Source organism: Hippopotamus amphibius, chromosome 5 (assembly GCF_030028045.1).
Source record: "Hippopotamus amphibius kiboko isolate mHipAmp2 chromosome 5, mHipAmp2.hap2, whole genome shotgun sequence".
Lineage (NCBI taxonomy): Eukaryota > Metazoa > Chordata > Mammalia > Artiodactyla > Hippopotamidae > Hippopotamus > Hippopotamus amphibius.
The window spans coordinates 53,701,863-53,726,297 of NC_080190.1; positions in this window are offsets into that span (position 1 = coordinate 53,701,863).

The following is a 24,435-nucleotide window of genomic DNA, read 5'->3' on the forward strand; positions in this document are numbered from 1 at the left end:
AATATCCCTAATACATATAGATACAAAAATCTTCAACAAAACACTACCAAACTGAATCCAACAGCACATTAAAAGAATTATACACCATGAAACTAGTGTTTTATCCCAGGAATGCAAGATTGGTTAACATGAAAATCAATGTAATAAATCATATCAATATATTAATATATTAATATCAATCCACATATCAATTAATGTGGATTGATATTAATCATATCAAAACGACAGACCACCTTTTTATACACTAAAAAGGCTTTGAAAAAACTCAACATCCTTTCATGCTTAAAGAAAAAAACCTCAAATTATGAAAAAAAATAAATTTTTTTAAAATAATAAAATTTCTTTTAAAAACTATGAATAGAAGAGAATTCTTTAACCTGATAAATGACATATATAAAAAACTCACATCCAGGACTTCCTACGTGGCACAGTGGTTAAGAATCTTCCTGCCAATGCAGGGGACATGGGTTCGATCCCTGCTCCAGGAAGATCTCACATGCCATAGAGCAACTAAGACCATGTGCCACAACTACTGAGCTTGCGCCCTAGAGCCCATGAGCTACAACTATTGAGCCCTGTGTCACAACTACTGAACCCCATGTGCCTAGAGCCTGTGCTCTGCAACAAGAGAAGCCACCAATGAGGAGCCCATGCTCCACAACGAAGAGTAGCGCCTGCTTGCCACAACTAGAGAAAGCCCACGAGCAGTAACGAAGACCCAATGCAGCCAATAAAAAATAAATAAATTTATAAAATATATATATAAAAAGAAAAAATTAAAAAAAAAAAACCTCACAGCCAACATCATACATAAAGGTGACAGACTGAAAGCTTTACTCCTGAAGGTCAGGATCAAGACAAATAACTTTTCTCTCATCACTTCTATTCAACATTTATTGGAGATTTTAGGCAGGGCAATTGGTCAAGAAGAAGAAATAAAACACATCCAGTTTGGAAAACAAAAGTAAAATTATCTCTGTTTCAGATGACATGATCTTGTGTATGGAAAGTCCTAAGAAACCCACAGGAAACTATTAGAGCTAATAAATGAGTTCAGAGAGGCAGGATAAATGATCAATATACAAAAATCAATTATATTTCTATACACAATTCAAAAAATGAAATTTAGAAAATTCTATTTACAATTGTATCAAAATTAATAAAATAAGAATAAACTTTTCAAAAAGAGACAAGACTTGAAATTTAGAAGCTACAAAGCATATTTGCAAAAAAAAATTCAAGATCTGTATAAATGAAAAGACATTTCTATTCATGGATTGGAAGAATTATTATTGTTAAGATGGCAGTACTTCCCAAATTAATCTACACATTCTATATAATTCCTATTGAAATTCTAGTGCCCTTTTTTCTTTCCTCAGAAATTGACATACTGATTCTAAAACTTATATTGAAATGCAAGGGACCCAGGATAGTAAAACAGTATTGAAAATGAAAGACAAAAATTGGGACTTGCATTTCCTAATTTCAAAACTTATTTCAAACCTACAGCATTTAAGTGTGTGGTACTGGCATAAGGATAGATATACACATTAGAGAAACAGAAGTAAAAGTCCATTCATTAATAAACCCATATATTTATGGTCAATTGCTTTTGGCAAATGTGTCAAGACAACTCAATGTGGAAAGAATGATCTTTGCAAAAAATGGCACTGAGGATGGACCTAGAGTCTGTCATACAGAGCGAAGTAAGCCAGAAAGAGAAAAACAAATACCATATGCTAACTCACATATATGGAATCTAAAAAAATGGTACTGATGAACTCAGTGACAGGGCAAGAATACAGATACAGTTGTAGAGGACTCAAGGACATGGGGTGGGGGGTGAAGGGGAAGCTGGGACAAAGAGAGGGGATAGCATTGATATATATACACTACCAAATGTAAAACAGATAGCTAGTAGGGAACTGCTGCATAAAACAGGGAGATCAACTTGATGATGGGCGATGACTTAGAGGGATGGGATAAGGAGGGTGAGAGGGAGTCGCGGGAGGGAGGGGATATGGGGGTATACGTATAAATACAGATGATTCACTTTGTTGTACAGCAAAAACTGGCACAACAGTATAAAGCAATTATAATCCAATAAAGAGCTTTAAAAAAAATGGCACTGAGACATTTGGAGATTCACATGTAAGAGAATGAAATTGAACCCCTATCACATAGCACATAAAAAAATTAAATACATCAAAGAACTACAACTGTTAAAACTATAAAACTCCTAAAAGAAAACATACAGGCACATCCTCATGACCTTGGAATAGGCAATAGTTTCTTAGATACTACACCAAAAGCAAAAGCAACGAAGGAAAAATTAGATAAATGGAACTTCATTAAAATTAATAACTTTTGTGTATCAAAACACACTATCAAGGAAGTAAAAAGACAGTCCACATAATGGGAGGGATCATTTGCAAAATATATCTCATAAAAGTCTGGTATCAAGCTAAAAATAGAACTACCATTTGACCCAGCAATTCCACTACTGGGCATATACCCTGAGAAAACCGTAATCTGAAAAGAAACATGTACCACAATGTTCACTGCAGCACTATTTACAATAGCCAAGACATGGAAGCAACCCAAATGCCCATCAACAGATGAATAGATAAAGAAGATGTGGCACATATATACAATGGAATATTACTCAGCCATAAGAAGGAATGAAACTGAGTTATTTGTTGTGAGGTAGATGGACCTAATGTCTGTCATACAGAGAGAAGTAAGCTAGAAAGAGAAAAACAAATATTGTGTGCTAACTCATATATAGGGAATCTAAAAAAAAAAAAAAGGAACTGATGAACCCAGTAACAGGACAAGAATAAGGATGCAGGTGCAGAGAATGGACTGGAGGACACCGGGTTGGGGGGCGGGAGGCAAAGGGGAATCTGGGACGAAGTGAGAAAGTAGCATAGACACACATATACTACCAACTGTAAAATAGATAGCTAGTGGGAAGTTGCTGTATAACAAAGGGAGATCAACTCAATGATGGGTGATGCCTTAGAGGGCTGGGACGGGGAAGGTGGGGGGAGTCATGGGAGGGAGGGGATATGGGGATATGTGTATAAATACAGCTGATTCACTTTGGTGTACCTCATAAGCTGGTACAAGAGTGTAAAGCAATTATATTCCAATAAAGAGCTTAAAAAAATATCGTATGCTAATACATATACATGGAATATAGAAAAAAATGGTGCTGATGAACCCAGTGGCAGGGCAAGAATAAAGATGCAGATATAGAGAATGGACTTCAGGACATGGTGGGGGTGGTGGGGGCGAAGGGGAAGCTGGGACGAAGTGAGAAGGTAACATTGACATATATACACTACCAAATGTAAAACAGACAGCTAGTGGGAAGCTGCTGCATAACAAAGGGAGATCAACTCAATGATTGGTGATGACTTAGAGGGGTGTGATAGGGAAGGTGGGAAGGAGTTGCGGGAGGGAGGGGATATGGGGATGTACGTATAAATACAGCTGATTCACTTTCTTGTACAGCAGAAACTGGCACAACAGTGTAGAGCAATTATACTCCAATAAAGAGCTTTAAAAAAAAATCTAGTATCCAGAATATATAAAGAACACAATTTGATAATAAAAAGACCAATAATCCAATTTTTAAGTGGGAAAAAAATTTGAACAGACATTGCTCCAAAGAAGATTATATAAGTGGCCAATAAGCACATGAAAAAACACTCAACATCATTAATCATTAGGGAAATGCAAGTCAAAACCACAACAAGATTCCACTTTATACACTTTAGGATGGATATAATTGAAAGGACAGGTGATAACAATTGTTGGCAAGGATGTGGAGAAACTGGAACCCTCATTCATTGGTAGTAGTAATGTAAAATGGTGCAGACCCTTTAGAGAACAGTTTGACAGTTTCTCAAAAAGCTAAACACAAAGTTATCTTATGACCCAGCAATTCCACTCTTAGATATACACCCCAAATAAATGAAAACATAAAACATATGTCTAAAAAGAAAAGTCTACCAAAAAAACAAATGTTCATAACAGCGTTATTCATAATAACCACAAAATGGGAACAACTCAAATGCCCGTCAAATGATGGATGGATAAATAAACATTGTATATCCTTACAATGGTATGTCATTTAGCCATAAAATAGTGATATGCACCACAAGGATGAACTTTGAAAACATTATGGTAAATCAAAGAAGCCAGACAAAAATATCTTGCATGGTAACATTTATGTGAAATGTTCAGAAAAGGCAAATTCCATAGAGAAAGAAGGTAGATTAATGGTTGTCGGGGCTTGCGGGGAGTGGGGAATGGGGAGTAACTGCTAATAGGTACAAAGCTTCTTTGGGGGTGATGGAAGTATTCTAGAATTATACAGTGGTGATGATTACACAACCCTGTGAATATACTAAACACTACCAAATTGTACACTTTAAAAGATAAATTTTATGGTAAGTGACCTTTATCTGAATTTTTGAAAAGAATATATAACCTCAATCTAATCACAAGGAAATATTACACAAACACAAATGAGAAATTTTTGTTTTTTAAAGGAGGGAAAGTATGCTTCAAAAATGTCGATGTCATAAAATTATGTGGGAATGTTCTAAATTAAAGGATAATGAACAGGCATAACAACAAAATGCAATATTATCTGACACTAGACTGGATCCTGTACACAGGGGAAAAATGTTCTAAAGGATATTATTAGAGCAATTGCTAAATTGGAATATAGAATATTATTTCAATGTGAATATGGAGTATTATAATCAATATAAATTTCTGAAGTTGAGAACTGTGTTGTAGTTATGTAAGAGAATATCCTTACCCTTAGGAATTACATACTGAATTATTTAAGGAGAGAGAGAAAATGAGAGGTATTTCTTTATCTAACAATCTATAAAGTGAGATCATGCAAATGATAAAGCACATGGGATAAAAAGTTAAAAACAGGTGAATCTAGGTAAAGAGTATACATTTGTCTTTTGTACTATTCTTTTTCTAGCGATCTTTCTGTAAGTGCGAAACTATTTTAAAATAAAAGTTTTTTTTTAAAAATGATGCAGAGAGATCATAGGCTGTACTTTTGAGAAGAACAAATTACCATCTTATTCTCTAGGTAGAGAATTTCTGTGCTGCAGAAACATGAAGGCTTGAAAGGTCTTGCCTCAAAAGTTCTTGGAAGAACCTGATACATACTCCCTACAGCATGGGTTGCAAAGGAATAGATTGCCAACGCTCACCTGGATAAGTCTGGGAAACAGTCAGGCGAGGAAAGAGGACAACAGTGGGTCAGCTACATCTCTACCATCTGCCGGAAAGGGATACAAGGATTCCCATGGGGCAAGCGGATGCTGTGAGAAGTAGAAAACAACAACAACTCAAGTCACTGTGAAAGGATCCTGAACAAAGGGGTGGCCTTCCAAGACGCAAGGATCTTAGAAGTGTTCAGCCACATAGACACTGACAGCAGTCACAAAGAGGACGAGGTACATCAGAGGTCCTCGTGCAGAGGTATCTAAAGCTATGTTTTGAAAAACTGTAAGTTGGGAAAAAAAAAAAAGCCTTCTGCACTCAGGCTGTAGAATGTAGCTGAGGTAAAACCAAGCTGATTAGTTTTTGTTTAAATTCATGACCAGTAACCCCAAGGTATCATTAGGGCTGTGGAAATCCCGCAATCACATTTCCCTGAGTGCTTTTTCTTCCTCCACTTTTATATTTTCCACCTCTCTCCTCAAACCTTCAGCACCTTATCCATTCCCAGAAGACGGCCTTTGTAGTGGACAGTGGCAGGCTCTGTCCAGATTCCCACCCACTCCTTTAATTTGAGTATCTATGGTGACAACTCCCAAATTCAAAACTTCAGCCTAGATCCCTGAATTCTACTCTTGAGACTTCATGAGTCCAAAAATCAAATCTGTTTTCCACCAATCCCCAAATGAGCCCTGTTTCTCCAGCAGCCTTTCCTATTTTGGTAAACGACAGATCCTTCGGTCTAGGTGCAAGTGGAGTCATCTGGAGTCCCTTCTTTCTTTTTCATCTCAAATACTACCTATAAATAAACCCTGTTAGATTTACCTTCAAAAGATCCAGAATATGACTATTCCTCATCCACCTCCCTAGTCTAAGCCACCACCATCTGTCACCTAGATTGCTACAGTCACCTCCAACCAGTCTCCCCACTCCTGACCTTGACTCTACAGTCTATTCACCCAGAAGCCAGAAGATGATGTTAAAGTCAGATCACATCCTTCATCCTCACACACATCTCCAGTGGCTTCCCAGCCTACCTGAAGTGAAAGCCAAAACCCCTGCTCTGACCTAGAAGCCTAACATGATGGCCCCACCCCCACCTGCCTCTCTGCCCCAATGTCTGCTGTGCTCTGCCTCTCTCATCCCACCAGCCACAGTGGGCTTCTTGCATTCCTTGAGTACTTGGTATCCTCTGCTTAGGTTTTCCTCCCTGTATCTCTCCATGGCTCACTTCCTTACTTTCCTCAGGCCTCTTCGCAAATGTCACTTTACCAGAAAGTCTTTCATGGGTGGCTCTGTATAAAATAGCAAACTCTATTCCCAGGATCCCTGATTCCCCTTTGCCACTTTACTTCTCCTCATAGACCCTATTATTTTCAGATATATTACACTGTTATTAGTATATTTGTCTCACCCGTCTTGAATATAAGTTCCATGAAGGCAAGGACATTACCACATTTGTTCATACCCAGAACTCAGAACAGTGCCTGGTACAAACTAAGAATACAATGAACGTTTGTTGAATGAATGGATGACTCCCTCCTCCAAGCCCAAATCCAGGAGGACCAAGAGGCAGTCAGAATGTGTGGGAGGAAGTAGAGCAATGCTAGTGAAGGATGAAAGAGAAGACATGCCCCCCCCAAAAAAAAAACTGATCAATGAGCAGAGAGTCAGGGTGAAAGGGGCTAGAGGAGAGCTTTAAACTGCATCTGGGAAGGAAGTTTTGATTTAAATCGGTCTCAACTTGGTAAAACCTGAAGACAAGACTATTCTGATATCTGAAATAGATTAGAAAAGCTTCAAGATCTCTCTATATATGATCCAGTAGTAGGGAAGGGAGAGTTGACAGAACAAATTTAAAGCCAGTGTGGGAGAATATTAAAGCTATTTCAGAGTTGCTTCCTGCCTAGTTCAGTCCATTTAATAAATCAGGTGCCCTTCCTCACTGCTGGGACAGGACACCATGCAGAGGAAAGTATTGTGACCAAATCGGAAGGCAAGCAAGTCACCACTGGCATGGCAAGATCCCTTTCCTTAACAAGGTCGACAGCATCTGTGTGAAATGAAGACATGGATAGAAACTGAGCAATCAGTAGGTGATTTTCCACATCCTGCCAACAGAGCCCTGTTGGCAAATCCTGGCTGTCTTGATTAAAGCATGATGGCCTTGAAAGCACCCCAGAGAGGAAGGGCTGGTCATCCAAGAAAAGCATGTCCCAAATATGTGAAAAGAAGAAATGTCATGAGGAAAGGGTATAGATGTGGACATCTACAGCATGTACTAGAGAGCTCAAGCAATGTAGAATAGCCATAAAAAAGAGGAATGTTAGGATGCACAGTGAGACACAAGAAGAGCTTGAGCTGAAAACACCTTTGAGAATCCAAATTCTTTTATCCAACATATATGATGTACATCCCCCAATAAGCATGCCCTTTATAACTTCACCAAAGTCACTGAAGAGCATGTACTGCAGGATAGCTGTGATACACTAAACCCCTGGAAACCTTTCTCCAAGTTGACTTTAATCAGTTAATAAAAACCATGTGGAGTGGACAGTCAATATAGTCTCCTTATCATCCTGGCTCCAACTGGTATTTTTTTCATCTTGTCCATGGGAAAATCATGAGAGGCCCTATGGAAGGTATTGTTTAAACCAAATAAAGTATTTTTCTAGGTTTTGCACTTTTGAAAATCTCCTTAGTGACAGAACCAAACTGTACATCTATGCACAAACAATGGGCATCCCATATTTACAGTATCATTCAGAGGGAGCAACCCTCACTTACATAATGTAGAACTCATATAAATTCATATACATAAGAGTGCTTACAACACGACAATGTATCAGGCAGTATTCTAAGAGCTTTATAATTATTAAATCATTTAATTCTCTATAGAGATTGAATGATTATTAAATCACTTACTATCTCTAAGGACAGAGTTGTTAAGTAACTTGCCCAAGGTCAAACAGCTACTAAGTGGTAAACTGGGTTTCAATCCCCAGAACTCTGGCTCCTGAGTCACTTTCTTTTAAAGGTAATTAAGCCTCAGAAACAGAAGCAAAAGTCAGGCTATGCATTCATGCCTTTCTCCTTCTGAGCTACCTTCCCTTGAAGGTGACTCATGTCCAAGTTCTCATCAATATGCATGTTGTTTTGTCCCCCTTCAGAAGCCTTGCTTGCTTACCTTTACACATTCTATGCCAAGAATGCAATACCCGACCCTTCTTCTTACCCTCTTTCGCAAGACATGCTTTGCTCTCTTTCACCCAAAATCAGTCATGTCCTCTTTTCACTGCTTCTCTAGTAAAAGCTCTTGCATGTTTTACACTGTATATAAAGACTTCTTGAAACTGAGCAAAAAGGCTAGCCTGGGACTGAGTGAAACTAGTCATGCAGAGTCACCACTTGATAAGGCACATGTCTGTGGTCATTGTACAGACTGTTACAGCTTTGTTTGTTACCCAGCAATGCGCTGGCTTCTACACAAGGATGGTCCTGAGACTGCCATTTCAAAAGCCTGGACTGCTGACTCTCCAGGCTGCAACAGTTGCTTCTGAATAACTTCCCAGGGAAGCTAAAATGAAGAGCTTACATGTTCACTTTATCTTTAGCAACAGCCCTATGAAAATTAGTGAAGACTAATATGGTTCACAAGAGTATAAGCAAAGTGTATTAAAACCAATGGGAAGCACTTCCATAAACTCTAACATGGCAGGTGGAAGCGTTACTTGGTAGCTTCCAACAAGTCTCCTAGAACAATTGCCTTCAACACTTGCAAGTGATTAAATCATCCTCAGTTGAGGGTGACCTCAAGTAGTGACCTCTAGAGACAATCCAAGCCATCTTATGTCTGCCCTGTTTTACACACGCACACACACACACACACACACACACACACATACACACACACACGAATGAAAAAGAATGTACAGTAAAGATCATGGAAGAATGCTCCTGTCTCATTCTGTAAAATGTCTGTGGCAGGATCCAATGTGAGCATCAAGGTGATCCTAACATTTTGCATCTGTCTGACAATCCAGTAAAGCCAGCCTGAAAAGGAGAAGAGCCACCTTGCCCCTGGGAGAAGTGCCAAGGGCTGACATGCCGGCAGCCACAGAGGAAATCTCTCATACTCTTATCACAAAGGAAGAAAAGGAGAAGCAAGGAGAAGATGGGTGAGGATGACAAAGAGGAAGATGAGAGTAAAGGGAAGGAAGAGACAATAGGAAAATGGGGACCGGGGGAAGAAGAAAGAGATCATTTTCACTTGGTTCAAAATATAAACTATTGTCAGAAGCTGACAATTTCCCCTTCTTACTTCCCTTTACTTATCCCACCTCCTTATCTCTTTTTTTTTAACTTTTTTTTTCTTACAATAAACTGCACATATTTAGAGTGTAAAATTTGGTATCCCAGTCTCCCAATTCGTTCCCCCCCCAACCCTCCCCACTTTCCCCACTTGGTGTCCATATGTTTGTTCTCTACATCTGTGGCTCTATTTCTGCCTTGCAAAATGGTTGATTTATACCATTTTTCTATATCCACATATATGTGTTAATATACAATATTTGTTTTTCTCTTTCTGACTCACTTCACTCTGTATGACAGTCTCTAGGTCCAGCCATGTCTCTACAAATGTCCCAGTTTCATTGCTTTTTACAGCTGAGTAATATTCCATTGTATGTATGTACCACATCTTCTTTATCCATTCATCTGTTGATGGACATTTAGGTTGCTTCCATGTCCTGGCTATTGTAAATAGTGCTGCAATGAACATTGGAGTGCATGTGTCTTTTTGAATTATGGTTTTCTCTGGGTATATGCCCAGTAGTGGGATTGCTGGGTCGTATGGTAGTTCTATTTTTAGTTTTGCAAAGAACCTCCATACTGTTCTCCATAGTGGCTGTATCAATTTACATTCCCACCAGCAATGCAAGAGCATTCCTTTTTCTCCACACGCTCTCCAGCATTTACTGTTTGTAGATTTTCTGATGATGCCCATTCTAACCGGTGTGAGGTGATACCTCATTGTAGTTTTGATTTGCATTCCTCTAATAATTAGTGATGGTGAGCAGCTTTTCATGTGCCTCTTGGCCATCCGTATGTCTTCTTTGGAGAAATGCTTATTTAGGTCTTCTGCCCATTTTTTGTTTGGGCTTGTTTTTGTTCGGGTTGTTTATTTTTTTGATATTGAGCTGCATGAACTGTTTATATATTTTGGAGATTAATCCTTTGTCTGTTGATTTGTTTGCAAATATTTTTCCCATTCTGAGGGTCGTCTTTTCATCTTGCTTATAGTTTCCTTTGCTGTGCAGAAACTCTGAAGCTTCATTAGGTCCCACTTATTTATGTTTGTTTTTATTTCCATTATTCTAGGGGGTGGATCAAAAAAGATCTTGCTGTTATTTACGTCGAAGAGTGTTCTTCCTATGTTTTACTCTAGGAGTTTTATAGTGTCTGGCCTTACATTTAGGTCTTTAATCCATGTTGAGTTTATTTTTGTGTGTGGTGTTAGGGAGTGTTCTAACTTCATTCTTTTCCATGCAGCTGTCCAGTTTTCCCAGCAGCACTTATTGAAGAGGCTGTCTTTTCTCCATTGTATATCCTTGCCTCTTTTGTCATAGATTAGTTGACCATAGTTTATCTCTGGGCTTTCTATCTTGTTCCATTGATCTATATTTCTGTTTTTGTGCCAGTACCATACTGTCTTCATCACTGTAGCCTTGTAGTATAGCCTGAAGTCAGGAAGCCTGATTCCACCAACTCCATCTTTCCTTCTCAAGATTGCTTTGGCTATTTGGGGTCTTTTGCGTTTCCATACAAATCATAAAATTTCTTGTTCTAGTTCTGTGAAAAATGCCATTGGTAATTTGATCGGGATTGCATTGAATCTGTAAATTGCTTTCGGTAGTATAGTCATTTTCACAATGTTGATTATTCCAATCCAAGAACATGGTATGTCCCTCCATCTGTTTGTGTCGTCTTTGATTTCTTTCATTAATGTCATAGTTTTCTGAGTACAGGTCTTTTACATGCTTGGTTAGGTTCATTCCTAGGTATTTTATTCTTTTTGTTGCAATGGTGAATGGGATTGTTTCCTTAATTTCTCTTTCTGATCTTTCATTGTTAGTGCATAGAAATGCAAGAGATTTCTGTGTGTTAATTTTATATCCTGCAACTTTACCAAATTCATTGATTAGCTTGAGTAGTTTTCTGGTGGCATCTTTAGGATTTTCTATGTATAGTATCATGTCATCTGCAAACAGTGACAGTTTTACTTCTTCTTTTCCAATTTGGATTCCTTTGATTTCTTTTTCTTCTCTGATTGCTGTGGCAAGGACTTCCAAAACTATGTTGAATAGTAGTGGCGAGAGTGGACATTCTTGTCTTGTTCCTGATCTTAGAGAGAATGCTTGAAGTTTTTCACCATTGAGAATGTTGTTTGCTGTGGGTTTGTTGTATATGGCCTTTATTATGTTGAGGTAGGTTCCCTCTATGCCCACCTTCCGGAGATTTTTATCATAAATGGGTGTTGAATTTTGTCAAAAGCTTTTTCTGCATCTATTGAAATGATCATGTGGTTTTTATCCTTCAATTTGTTAATATGGTGTATCACATTGATTGATTTGCGTATATTGAAGAATCCTTGCATTCCAGGGATAAACCCCACTTGATCATGGTGTATGATCCTTTGAATGTGTTGTTGGATTCTGTTGGCTAGTATTTTGTTGAGGATTTTTGCATCTAAATTCATCAGTGATATTGGTCTGTAGTTTTCTTTTTTTGTAGTATCTTTGTCTGGTTTTGGTATCAGGGTGATGGTGGCTTCATAAAATGAGTTTGGGAGTGTTCCTTCCTCTGCAATGTTTTGGAAGAGTTTGAGAAGGATGGGTGTTATCTTTTCTCTAAATGTTTGATAAAATTCACCTGTGAAGCCATCTGGTCCTGGACTTTTGTTTATTGGGAGATTTTTAATCACAGTTTCAATTTCATTCCTTGTGATTGGTCTGTTCATATTTTCTATGTCTTCCTGATTCAGTCTTGGAAGGTTATACTTTTCTAAGAATCTGTCCATTTCATCCAGGTTGTCCATTTTATTGGCATATAGTTGCTTGTAGTAATCTCTTATGGTGCTTTTTATTTCTGCAGTGTCCGTTGTAACTTCTCTTGTTTCATTTCTAATTTTATTGATTTGAGTCCTCTCCCTCTTTTTCTTGATGAGTCTTGCTAGAGGTTTATCAATTTTATTTATCTTCTCAAAGCACCAGCTTTTAGTTTTATTGATTTTTGTTATTGTTTTCTTTGTCTCTATTTCATTTATTTCTGCTCTGATCTTTATGATTTCTCTCCACCTACTCACTTTGGTTGTTGTTTTGCTCTTCTTTCTCTAGCTTCTTTAGGTGTAAGGTTAGATTGTTTATTTGGGGATTTTTCTTGTTTCTTGAGGTAGGATTGTATCACTATAAACTTCCCGCTTAGAACTGCCTTTGCTGCATCCCACAGGTTTTGGATTGTTGTGTTTTCATTGTCATTTGTCTCTGGGTATTTTTTGATTTCCTCTTTGATTTCTTCAGTGATGTTTTGGTTATTTAGTAGTGTATTCTTTATCCTCCATGTGTTTGTGTTTTTTACAGTTTTTTTCCTGTAATTGATTTCTAATCTCATAGCGTTGTGGTCAGAAAAGATGCTTGATACGATTTCAATTTTCTTGAATTTACCAAGGCTTGATTTATGACCCAAAATGTGATCTATTCTGGAGAATGTTCCATGTGCACTTGAGAATAACATGTAATCTGCTGTTTTTGGATGTAATGTCCCATAGATAACTATTAAATCCAGCTGATTTATTCTGTCATTTAAAGCTTGTGTTTCCTTATTAATTTTCTGTCTGGATGATCTGTCCATTGGTGTAAGTGGGGTGTTAAAGTCCCCCACTATGATTGTGTTACTGTTGATTTCCTCTTTCATAGTTGTTAGCATTTGCCTTATGTATTGAGGTGCTCCTATATCAGGTGCATATATATTTATAATTGTTATCTCTTCTTCTTGGATGGATCCCTCCTCCTTATCTCTTTTTAACAAGGAATTGTTATTGACTTTTCTCCTTTGCTTTCCTTTCAGCTAAGATCACAGCCTAAGTCATTTCCCTTTTGAAAAATGCTTGGAGTCCAGTTTGCATGGTTTACAGTTTCAACATGGAAAAAACTTGAAAGTTGTCACTCTATCCTCACAAGAAAAAGGCTAGCAAACTGAAAATTAGCAACTCGTCTTCGGTCCATGAGAGAATGGTGGGCACAAGGCAAATCACTTGCCCAAAATTCAGAGAGACAAGTAAATACAGAGAATAGGGGCTCACCAGGAGCGAATGCCACAGCTAGAGCCTGGTAAGAACACTTTAAGGTTAAATAATTTCTGCAGGCTTAGTGTGGACTAGCTTAAGAGATAAAAGCTCCTGGGGACTTACCCTTGGGAGGGTAGGGGACATCTTCATGAGATTTAACTCTAGGAACCCCATCAGCTTATCGGGGTGAAGCTCAGAGAAATATCTCCTCATGCTACAGGAAGGAGGATGGGAAAAGTAACCATTCTGAAATGCACCCAGAGCTTTCTGTTCTCATTAACAGAGACTGACCCTCAGGAAACTATTTCACCAGGGGCTAAACAACATGGGTTTTACCCAAGCCCAACTAACAAGGAGAAAGGGAAATAACCACCCTCAGCCACTCAGCCTTCCTGTGTCACCTAAGGGGGAAAGGAAAGGAACTGAGGAGCATTTATAAAGGTCACAGCACAGGGACACAGGCTCATCAACATACTGAGAACTGAGCATAAGGAAATGGAAGCTGTGCGCTTCCCCTACATCTTACCACCACATCAACAAATAATAGGAGATTACAGCTGAAAAGAACAAGGTTCGGGTTCTACTTAAGAAGGAGTCTCTAGGGAAACTCAAAGACAGCAGGGGGACACAAAGAAGGACACCAGAGGAAACTTTAGCTTCTGACACCTAAAACTATAGCATAAAGTAAACAAACAGCCTAACTGCCAGCCAGATAAACAAAAAACCTCATACCGATGGCCTATTTATCTTAGTTCCTCTTACCTAATACACCATGTTCAGCTTTCAAAAAAAAAAAAAAATTGCAGGGCATGCTAAAAGGCAAAAATAAAAAAAATTAAAGTCAAAAGAAAAAAGGTCTGAAGATACAAACGAAGCATCAGAATCAGACTCAGTTATGGAAAATATTTTGGAATTATCAGACTGAGAATTTAAAATAACTGTAATTAATATGCTAAGGACTCTAATGGGAAATGGATAGCACTCAAGAACTTATGGGTACAGAAATGAACATATGAGCAGAGAGACAGAAATTAAGAAAGAATCAAATGGAAGTTCTAGAAACCAAACACACTGTAACAAAATGAAGAATGCTTCGGATGAGCTCATCAGTAGGGTGGACACAACCAAGAGAAAAACATCAGTGAGCATAAAGATATTTCAATAGAAACTCCCAAACTGAAAAATGCAGGGAAAAAAAAGAATTAGAAAAGGGAAGAGAATATCTAAGAGTCATGGGAGAATTATAAAAGGTATAACATATGCATATTGGGACTATCAGAAGGGAAGAAAGAAAAAAGAAACCCGAAAAAATATTTGAACATATAATGGCTGAGATTTTCCAAAATTAGTGACAAAAACCAAACATCAGATATTAGATCCAAACATTCAGAGAACACCAAACACAATAAATACCAAAACAAACAAAAAAAATCTACAACTAGGTATAGCATATTCAAAACGTACAAAACCAAAGGCAAAGGAAAAATTTTGAAAGAAGTCAGAAGGGGAAAGTCCCTCACCTATAGAGCAACAAGGATAAGAATTATATCGATTTCTCTTCACAAACCACGCAAACAAAAAGAGAGTGAAGTGAAATATTTATAGTGTTCAAAGAAAAAACCAAAAACAAACACCAAGTTAAAATTCTGTATCCTGAAGTGAAATTATCCTTCAAAAGTGAAGGAGAATACTTTCTCAGACAAGAATTGAGGGAATTTGTCACCAGTAAACCTGTTAAGTGTTCAAAGAAATTCTTCAGAAAGAAGGAAAATGAATTAGATCAGAAACTCAGATCTACACACAGAAAGGAAGAGTATTAGAAGGAATAAATGAAAGTAAAATAAAATCTTTTATTTTCCTTATTCTTGGTTGGTCTAACACAGTGGTCCCAAACGCTTTTGGCAGCAGGGACCAGTTCCATGGAGAGAATTTTTCCACGGTCGGGGCGGGGGGTGGGGGTGGGGGGATGGTTCAGGTGGTAATGCAAGCAATGGGGAGCGACAGATGAAGCTTCCCTTGCTCGCCCCCGTTCGCCTCCTGCTGTGCAGCGCCATTCCTAACAGGCCAGGGACTGGTACCAGTCTGCGGCCCGGGGGGTGGAGACCCCTGATCTAATGGATAATAATTTGTTCAAAATAATAATAGCAACAATATATTGGGTGATTATAACTTATGGATTATAACTTAAGGTTAATTGAAATGAATGACAACAGTGTTAGAAAGGACAGGAGGGAAGAATTTGGAAATCGTGTGTAAGGTACTTGCACAACCTGTAAAGTGGTCTAGTGTTATTTGAAAAGTGGATTTAGATTAGTTGTAAATGTATATGACAAATTCTAGGGCAACCACTAAAAAAAAACAAAAAACAAAAAAACAAACAAAACTCCAAAAAACCCTTAAACTTTTACAAGCCAGTTATTCTCATAAGCACTTTCCAGATAACAGCCTTCTCCTCTAATCTAGGATATACTTCTGTGTACTCTTCCAGAAATCAGGAAGAGCATATAGATGAGTACCTAGGACACAGGGACCCACATCAATGATTGGATCCTGAGTGGTGATGGGTGGTGGTGGGTGACAAAGGAGACTCCATAGAAGAAGTCTTACCAACCCCATCCTCTGCTTTTGAAGCATCTCAGATCAAATCTAGTCTGACCACAAACTCATTGATAGAGACTAAGTATCTGCAGATTTAGCTAACTTCACACTTTCTACACTCACCTCCTTCCTTCCTAAATCCAACAGAAGTAATAAGAGGCACCTTAAATAAACTCGAACACCTCTATGCATCTTTCAGAATCAGGGCTCAAATATTTTATCTTTCCTTCAAGCATGTTGAATAAACTGTTCTAACTCCTAACTAGAGCCAACCCCTTTATTTATATACTAGATCCCTGCCCTTCCCACCTACTCACAAATGGAGCTCAACAATTCTGCTTCTCTTCTGCAGCATCATTTCTTCTCTTGCTAATGGGTTATTCACAAATGTGATGTTATTTCTCCTATATTAAAAAAATCAATAACTTCCTTTATGCTACTTCCCTTTCCAACTACTGCTTCATTTCTCTGCTTGCCCTTTACAGCAAAACTAATAAAAAGGAATTATATTTACTTGATGTTTCTAATTTCTCTCCTCCAATTGTCTTTCGGATCCACTGCAATCAGGTTTTTCACCCTCACCATTCTTGTCAAAGTCACCAGTGTCCTCGATGTTGCTAAGAACAATGGTCAATTCTCACTCTTAATTTTATTTGACCTTCTCTTTTTAACTACACACCTCCTTTACTGTTCTCATCCAATATCATGGATTTAGATATTATCATTATACAGCACCAGTCTGGACATCTCTTTGATTTTCAGATCCATCTGTCCAGTTGCCTCTAGATCTCTCTATGTGGCTGCCTAAGAGACAGCTCAAGCTCAGTAAGTACAAAACTGAAGCCCTGATCTTCCCCACCATCAAAATTTCTCAGAGTCTTCACCAGTACAACTAATGGGAATTCTATTCTTCCAGTAATTCAGGTCCAAAGCTTAACCTCATTCTTAACTCCTCTGTTTCTCTCACTCCCCACACCCAATCTGTCAGCAAATCCTGTTAGCTTTCCCTGAAAATATATCCAGACTCTTACACCTCCTCCCATATTCACTGTCAGCACCTTGGTCCAATTGACTACCACTTCTCACCTGCACTGTTTCAATAGCCTCTTAACAGATCTTTCTGCTTGCACTCTTGCTGGCCTACAATGTATTCTCGATATTTCAGCCAGAATGAGCTTATTAAAACATGCTTCCATGTCACAGTTTTTGCAACTTCTATTCCCTCTGTCTAGACCATTCCTACGCATCATTTATTCCCTCACATCCTGAAGTTGTTGGTGAAATGGTTTCTCAGAAAAGCCTTCACTGACCATCCTATTTAAAATCGACTCCCCACCCCCAGCATTCCTTACCCACCCTTCCAACTATATTTTTCTCCATAGCACTTATCTACACACTTTATTTTCTATTCCTTATTTTGTTTACAGTCTCTTTTTCTCTCCACTGCACAAGATCCACGAGGGTAGAAATTTCTCTCTGTTTCGATTACTGCTCTGCCCCCAGCTCCCAGAATGATGCTTGGCACAAGGATAAGAACAAGAAGAATTTTCTAATAAGTCGTAACTATTTGATGAATTAATGCATCAATCCTTTTGCTAATTAACCCTACCTGTCAAACTCCTATTCTCCAAACATCTTCCATGAACTTCTCTTAACATTTTCTTGGAGGTTTCTAGCATCTTTTGAAATTCAAACGACTAAAACTAACAATTTCTTAAAATCCATTTACCTCTACTCTTTGCAGGAAACTAATCACAGCTGTCAGTTCCAATTTTAAGTGAAAATTGTTTTCCTTCCCATAAGATGGTACTGTTGACATGGCATTCCAGGAGAACTCTGAAACAGCCTGCTTACCTCTGCAGTTCTAGAAGCTTTCGTTGCCTTCAGGCATTCCCCCAAATTATTTAAATTGGTTCCCAGTCATCTACAGCACAAGTCTGGAATCTTTTCCAAATATAGCGAACACACACATATACACACAGGGAGAAGATTATGGAATCAAAATGGCTTAGCACTTCTCAGTAAATTCTATCAGAGTCTAGTAGCAGGTGTTTCCAGTAGAGGCTGCGGCTTTGCACCCAATATTTCAAGTTCCATTGTGTTTTCACCCACAGCCCATGAAAGAGTTCACAAAATTTCACAATTGTTATAAAAAATCTCCCCCACCCAAATTAAGAACAAGTAAGGCAATCACCCAACTGAAGAATGTAATTATATAATTAAAATTTTATTAATATGGCCTACTTTCCATTCCCAAATTGTCCCATATCATTTTATCAGATGGTATTATTCTCCTTTTTTTTCCTTTTTGTGAGCAAAAGAAATGCCAAGTTAAAACATACCTGTTGTTGGAGCAGGGGGAGGAAAAAGATGGCGGTGAAGTACAGGGACGTGGGCTGCATCCCTCTCCACAGATGCATTGGGAATACACTGAAGGACGCAATAATTCCCACAGAGAACCAGCTGAACACCAGCAGACAGCATCGGGCGCCGGAAAGGACCGCAAGGAGCCCGACATGACCGGTAGGGAGGCATCTACGACGGCTCAAAGAGAGTGAAGCAGCAGAGCTGTGGCAGATGGGAGGGAGTGAGAAACACACGGAGGGTCCACACCACAGCTCAGCGTTCCCGGACCGAGACATGGATTCACAGCTGAACAGAGGGTCCGGGAGCAGGAGCGTGGGAACCGGAGAGCTGCTTCAGGGTGAGAAACATTGTTGCCAGTAAGGTGACGGACCGAGGGGACAGGAGGGAAGAGGTCCACAATGAGGAGTGCCTGCCCCTGAGAGCTGCCCAGCCATGATGGCGGCTGGAGGCTGCAGGCTGACAAGTGGGGGGGTGGGGGGGGGGGGGAGCCGTGCACATAGCCTCTCTCTATCTTTCGGCGCCTCTGCAACAGGCAGTGGAGAGACGCCCTGTGGGCCACCTAAGGCGCTCAGGGCTAACAAGCACCCTCAGGCACTCGGGCGGGGCTAGATTAAAACCCCTTGCAACGCTGGCAGCAGGGAGGCTGCCGAGAAAAAAAACAACAACAACATCAACAACAACAACAACAAAAAAACCGAGAGAGGCCCAACTCTAAGACTTTCTGTTTACTCCTGAGCCACCAGCGTCCCTCTGCAACAGGCACCTCCAAGACCGACTGAAACAACAGTGCGCCACTGCTCACTCACTCCCAGGGGAAGGAGCCACTATTGTACCCTCTCCCACCCCACACACCGACGCTTACAGTCGAACAATAAAAGAACCTCTGCTGGTCACAGAATAATGCAAAAAAACCCAAGGTGAGTAGAAGGACACTTACAGCTGAGACTCTAAGGAAACAGAAATATTAGTATCAATTCCTATTGAACTGGTCCATTCTGGGATCAGTTCTGGATTTTTTTTTTTTCTTCTTTTTCTCTCTTTTTTTTTTCTTTTTTTTTTTTTTTTTTATTAAATACGATCTTAGTCCTAAGGGATCCACAAGTTTTATAACATAATTTTTTAATGATATTTTTCATTCTTTTTTTTTTTGGCCTTTTTATATACTTCTATATCTAGCTAAGTTTTTGGTAGTACAGACAATATATCTCTCATACTTTCCTTTCATCCCTATCTTTTATATATTTCTATTCCTTTCCTTTTATTTGCATATTTCCAACCACACTACGCTCTTCTGTTCCCCTTTCTTCCAGCCATGTTAAGTTTATTTTATCTTAACATACTTACAAGCAACACTATCAATCTGCTCAGACTCCTTGTTCTATTCTCCAGATGACGCACTGCCTTGGTATTTAATATTAGGTTTTTGTCTTTATCTTAGTTCTTAGTACAGTTGTCTAATTTCATTCTGAGAATCTCGATGCTCTCTGGTGGTACTCTGGCTCTTTTCTATATTTGATCCTAGCTTACAAAATCTCCCTGGATTAATGTTTGTATGTGAAAGGTGTTATTTGTTTCTTTGTTTGTTTGCTTTTGCTTTTGTCTCTGATTTGTTCTGTTTCAGTTGTCAATTTCTGCTGGGTTTCTCTTTGAATATCTGATAGCACACTGGGGTTCTGTCAGGTCTTTCTAGAGCCTTATGTCCTAATGGATTCAGTAATTGTGTGTCTTACACATGTATGTGTTTCCTAGACTTAATATTCGTTTAATCCAATACTTGGACATTAGTCTGAGGCTTGGACAGTCTTCTATAAACACCTCTATCACCAGGATAAGCAACCCGAAAAGTTTGGACAACCATGAGGAAACAAAGAAACACCATGCAGGCAAAGGAGCAGGAAAAAAACCCACAAGACCAAATAAATGAGGAGGAAATAGGAAAAATGCCTGAAAAAGAATTTAGAGTCATGATAGTAAAAATGATACAAAATCTCAATAACAAAATAGAGAAAGTACAAGAAACAGTTCATAAGAACTCAGAAAAACAAACAGCAATGGATAACAAAATAACTGAAATTAAAAATGCTCTAGATGCTATAACCAGCAGAATGACTGAGGCAGAAGAAAGAATAAGTGAGTTGGAAGATAGAATGGGGGAAATAAACGCCACAGAGCAGGAAAAAGAAAAAAGAATAAAAAGAATAGATGACAGTCTCAGAGACCTCAGTGATAACATTAAGCATACCAACATTCGAATTATAGGCATCCCAGAAGAAGAAAACAAGAAAGGGTCTGAGAAAATATTTGAAAAGGTTACAGTGGAAAACTTCCCCAACATGGGAAAGGATATAATTAACCAAGTCCAAGAAGCACAGAGAGTCCCATACAGAATAAACCCAAGGAGAAATACACCAAGACACATATTAATCAAACTAATGACAATTAAACACAAAGAGAAAATATTAAAAGCAGCAAGAGAAAAGCAACAAACAACATATAAGGGAAAACCCATCAGGATAACAGCTGACCTTTCTACAGAAACTCTACAGGCCAGAAGGGAATGGCAGGATATCCTGAAAGTCCTGAAAGAGAGAAACCTACAGCCAAGAATACTCTACCCAGCAAGAATCTCATTCAGATTGGAGGGAGAAATCAAAAGCTTTCCAGACAAGCAAAAGTGAAGAGAATTCAACACCACCAAACCAGCCTTACAACAAGTGCTAAAGGAACTTTTCTAAGTAGGAAACACAAGAAAAGGAAAACACCTACAAATACAAACCCAAAACAATTCAGAAAATGGTAATTGGAACACACATGTCAATAATCACTTTAAATGTAAATGGATTAAATGCTCCAACCAAAAGACACAGACTGGCTGAATGGATACAAAAACAAGACCCTTCTATATGCTGCCTACAAGAAACCCACTTCAGACCAAGGGATACATAGAGACTGAAAGTCAAGGGATGGAAAAAGATATTCCATGCAAATGGAAGTCAAAAGAAAGCTGGAGTAGCAATATTCATATCAGACAAATTAGACTTGAAAGTAAAGACTATTAAAAGAGACAAGGAAGGACACTACATAATGATCAAGGGATCCATTCAAGAAGAACATATCACAATGGTAAATATCTATGCCCCCAACATAGGAGCACCTCAATACATAAGACAAATGCTAACAGCTATAAAAGGGGACATCGACAGTAACACAATAATAGTGGGAGACTTGAACACCCCACTTACATCCATGGACAGATCATCCAAACAGAAAATAAATAAAGACACACAAGCTTTAAATGACACATTAGAACATCTCGACTTAATTGATATTCATAGGACATTCCATCCAAAAATGACAGACTACACTTTCTTCTCAAGTGCACACGGAACATTTTCCAGGATAGATCACATCTTGGGTCACAAATCAAACCTCAGCAAATTCAAGAAAATTGAAATCATATCAAGCATCTTCTCAGACCACAGCACCATGAGACTAGATATCAATTACAGGAAAAAAACTGCAAAAAATACAAACACATGGAGGATAAACCATTCACTCTTAAACAACCAAGGAATCACTAAAGAAATCAAAGAGGAAATCAAAAAATATCTAGAAACAAATGACAATGAAAACACAACAACCCAAAACCTATGGGACGCAGCAAAAGCAGTTCTAAGAGGGAAGTTTATAGCAATACAGTCCTACCTCAAGAAACAAGAAAATGATCGAATAAACAACCTAACCTTACACCTAAAACAACTAGAGAAAGAAGAACAAAGAAACCCCAAAGTGAGCAGAAGGAAAGAAATCATAAAGATCAGAGCAGAAATAAATGAAAAAGAAAGGAAAGAAACCATAAGAAAAATAAATGAAACTAAAAGCTGGTTCTTTGAGAAGATTAACAAAATTGATAAACCATTAGCCAGACTCATCAAGAAAAAAAGGGAGAAGATGCAAATCAACAGAATTAGAAATGAAAAAGGAGAAGTAACAACGGACACCTCAGAAATACAAAACATCATGAGAGACTACTACAAGCAACTATATGCCAATCATTTGAATAACCTGGAAGAAATGGATACATTCTTAGAAAAATACAATCTTCCAAGACTGAACCAGGAAGAAATAGAAACCATGAACAGACCAATCACAAGTACGGAAATTGAGGCAGTGATTAAAAATCTCCCAACACACAAAAGCCCAGGACCAGATGGATTCACGGGCGAATTCTATCAAATATTTCGAGAAGAGCTAACACCTATCCTTCTCAAACTCTTCCAAAATATTGCAGAAGGTGGAACACTCCCAAACTTATTCTATGAGGCTACCATCACCCTGATACCAAAAAGAGGCAAAGATGTCACAAAAAAAGAAAACTACAGACCAATATCACTGATGAATATAGAGGCAAAAATCCTCAACAAAATACTAGCTAACAGACTGCAACAGCACATTAAAAAAATCATACACCATGATCAAGTGGGGTTTATCCCTGGGATGCAAGGATTCTTCAATAGACGCAAATCAATCAATGTGATACATCATATGAACAAATTGAAGGATAAAAACCATATGATCATCTCAATAGATGCAGAAAAAGCTTTTGACAAAGTTCAACATCCATTTATGATAAAAGCTCTCCAGAAAATGGGCACAGAAGGAAATTACCTCAACATAATAAAAGCCATATATGAAAAACCAAAAGCCAACATCGTTCTCAATGGGGAAAAACTGGAAGAATTCCCTCTAAGAACAGGAACAAGACAAGGGTGTCCACTCTCACCATTATTATTCAACATAGTTTTGGAAGTTTTAGCCACAGCAATCAGAAAAGAAAAAGAAATCAAAGGAATCCAAATTGGAAAAGAAGAAGTAAAATTGTCACTGTTTGCAGATGACATGATATTATATATAGAAAACCCGGAAGACTCTACCAGAAAACTGCTAGCACTAATGGATGAGTTTAGTAAAGTAGCAGGATACAAAATTAATGCACAGAAATCTCTTGCATTCCTATACACTGACAACGGAAGAGCAGAAAGAGAAATGAAGGAAACTCTCCCATTCACCATTGCAACAAAAAGAATAAAATACGTAGGAATAAACCTGCCTAAGGAGGCAAAAGATCTGTATGCAGAAAATTTTAAGACACTGATGAAAGAAATCAAAGACGACACAAACAGATGGAGGGACATACCATGTTCCTGGATTGGAAGAATCAACATCATGAAAATGACTGTACTACCCAAAGCAATTTACAGATTCAATGCCATCCCGATCAAATTACCAATGGCATGTTTCACAGACCTAGAACAAGAAATCTTACGATTTGTATGGAAACGCAGAAGACCCCAAGTAGCCAAAGCAATCTTGAGAAGGAAAAATGGAGTATGTGGAATCAGGCTTCCTGACTTCAAACTATACTACAAGGCCATAGTGATCAAGACAGTATGGTACTGGCACAAAAATAGAACAGAAGATCAATGGAACAGAATAGAGAACTCAGAAGTAAGCCCAAACACATATGGGCACCTTATCTTTGACAAAGGAGGCAAGAATATACAATGGAAAAAAGACAGCCTCTTCAATAGATGGTGCTGGGAAAACTGGACAGCAACATGTAAAAGAAGGAAATTAGAACACATCCTAACACCATACACAAAAATAAACTCCAAATGGATTAAAGAACTACATGTGAGGCCAGACACTATAAAACTCCTAGAGGAAAACATAGGCAGAACACTCTATGACATCCATCAAAGCAAGATCCTTTTTGACCCACCTCCTAGAATCATGGAAATAAAATCAAGAATAAACAAATGGGACCTCATGAAACTTAAAAGCTTTTGCACAGCAAAAGAAAC